This window comes from Schistocerca americana, unplaced genomic scaffold (genome assembly GCF_021461395.2).
Source record: "Schistocerca americana isolate TAMUIC-IGC-003095 unplaced genomic scaffold, iqSchAmer2.1 HiC_scaffold_729, whole genome shotgun sequence".
Lineage (NCBI taxonomy): Eukaryota > Metazoa > Arthropoda > Insecta > Orthoptera > Acrididae > Schistocerca > Schistocerca americana.
Window position 1 is genome coordinate 15,001 of NW_025726488.1, and position 2,500 is coordinate 17,500.

At 64.0% G+C, this 2,500-nt stretch overlaps 1 pseudogene; it reads right to left on the minus strand.

Annotated features, from left to right (window-relative positions):
• The window catches only part of LOC124589798, a 7,963-nt pseudogene that overhangs the window by 3,132 nt on the left and 2,331 nt on the right, over positions 1 to 2,500 (minus strand).

Below are 2,500 nucleotides of genomic sequence, written 5' to 3' on the forward strand. Positions count from 1 at the left end.
AACATAGTCCACCGCAAAATTGAAAAGGAGGGGGGAGAGGGGGTCACCCTGACGCACACCCCTAGCCGGCTGCAGGGGCACGCCCACGTCGGCGCCGCCCGCTATCACCGTCGTGCTACCCTCGTAACACCTTTCGACGTACTCAATAAAGCAATCCGGCAGGCCATGGGCCCTCAGCACGGGGCGGAGGGCGGCATGGTCCACCGAATCGAACGCTTTAGAGACGTCGATCGATGCCACAAAAACAGAGCGACAGGAGCGGACTGCGTCGGTGAGAGCAGTGTCCAAGATGAAGGTGTTTTCCAACATCCCATCCCGGGGGATGAATGCCCGCTGACGTTCGTCCACAGCACATGCACGCATCAGGCGTGACGCGAGAACCTTGTGAAAGGTCCGCGCCAACACCGAGCAGACCGTAATGGGGCGAAAGTCAGCGGGGGATGTTGGTGCAGCCGTTTTGGGGAGAAGTGACGTCCGGGCGCGAAGCAGACGCTCGGGGAGGGCGCGGGCCAGGAGGAAGAGGTTCAAGAGTTTCACCAGGACTTCATGCGGCAGGCGCCGCAGCTCCGCTGGAGTCAGGCCGTCCGGCCCGGCTGCCGATCCCCTGGGCGGCAAGGCAGCAGCGACCTCCTCACGTGTGACCGGCCCCCATAGGCACTCAGGAGCGACAGGCTCCGAGTGCGGGAGAAGGCGGTCACGGATGAAGCCGGCGGTGGAGATCGGCTTCTTCGTGAAGAGGTCCGCCCAGAAGTCCAGCAGACCGGGGATGTCGGGTGGCGGCTGCAGCAGGGTGCCGTCCAGCAAGCCGCGCACGCAACGCGCACGCGACCTACGGAAGGCGTCCTGTGTCCGCGCGTATTCCCAGCGGCGCCGCTTGCGCTTCTGCAGCGGCGGGGCGGCAGGCGGCCGCTTGGATGGTTGGCGCGGCCGCTGTGTCCTGGTGATCGACCTCTCCCCCCTGGACCCGACCGACGCAAGGGCATCCGGGAGCATGCCCAGGATGACATCGGGCGGCGTGCCCCGCCCCAGACCAATGACTCGATCCAGGGCAGAGAAACGCTGGGCGGAAGCAGGTAGCCCCGCCAGATGCTCCCAGATGGCGGCGTCAGTCGGCCCCTCCGGCGGCGGCCCGGTGGTGTCGGCCGCGAAGTCCTCGGCTGCGTCGACGGGCGGCGCAGCGGCCTCGCCCGCGTCAGGCAGCGAGCTCGCTGCTCCACGGCGGGACGCCGGCTCTTCACCCCGACCGATCTCAAGTGCCTCCATGAATTGGCGGACAAGCTGCTTGTGGGCAGCCTGCCGCCGTCGGCACTTGATTGCCTCAAGCGTTCGGTCGGGGAACATCCTGGTAAGTTCTTGATTTACAAAGAAGAACCGGGCGTCCCTCTCCAGGAACAGTTCGGCCTCTGCCTTGGCGAGCGACAGGACTTCTTCCTCCGTCCACCTCGCGCGATGCCTCTCCGTCACGATCTCAGCGTTGGCGGCCGCAGGGTGTTGGCGGCGGCGATGGACCCCGAGACCGTTCTTCGTGGTAAAAGTGCGGTGGCACTCACTGCAAGCAAAGGGAGCTACACAAACTATCGCATTTTCGTTACGGCCGGTTGGCCGGATAGGTGCTGGGGTAGCTGGGGTGGCACCTTCAGCGGAAGGGCCACCATCTCTTGTTTCTTGTCGGCTGCCCCCAACTATAAAGGGATAATGCGAGGGGGGGCTGGTAACCCCCCCAAGCCCCTGGTGCGGTCTTCCACTCTGCAAAAATCAGCGGGCCCACGAGAAGGGGAGAAGACCGCAGGAGAGGAGAGGCTAAGAGGGCTAGGCCCATGTATTGCGCATCACTCTCCCTGTAACTATAACCCAAGGAAGGCACCTCGCAGCAGCAGCACGACTACATCAAGACCGCACTTCGAAAAGCCAAGTCCGGATGCAGCCACACCGCCGCCACTTGGCCACCTTAAGAGAGTCATAGTTACTCCCGCCGTTTACCCGCGCTTGCTTGAATTTCTTCACGTTGACATTCAGAGCACTGGGCAGAAATCACATTGCGTCAACACCCGCTAGGGCCATCGCAATGCTTTGTTTTAATTAGACAGTCGGATTCCCCCAGTCCGTGCCAGTTCTGAGTTGATCGTTGAATGGCGGCCGAAGAGAATCCGCGCACCCGCGCGCCCCCGGAGGAGCACGCTAAGGCGGACGCGGCCTCGCAGCAAGGAAGATCCGTGGGAGGCCAAGGCACGGGACCGAGCTCGGATCCTGCACGCAGGTTGAAGCACCGGGGCACGAACGCCGCGCAGGCGCGCGCATCCTGCACCGCCGGCCAGCACGAGGCCAACCAACGGCGAGAGCAGACCACGCCCGCGCTAAACGCCCGCGCTTACCGGCACCCCTACGGCACTCACCTCGCCCAGGCCCGGCACGTTAGCGCTGACCCACTTCCCGACCAAGCCCGACACGCCCCGATCCTCAGAGCCAATCCTTATCCCGAAGTTACGGATCCAATTTGCCG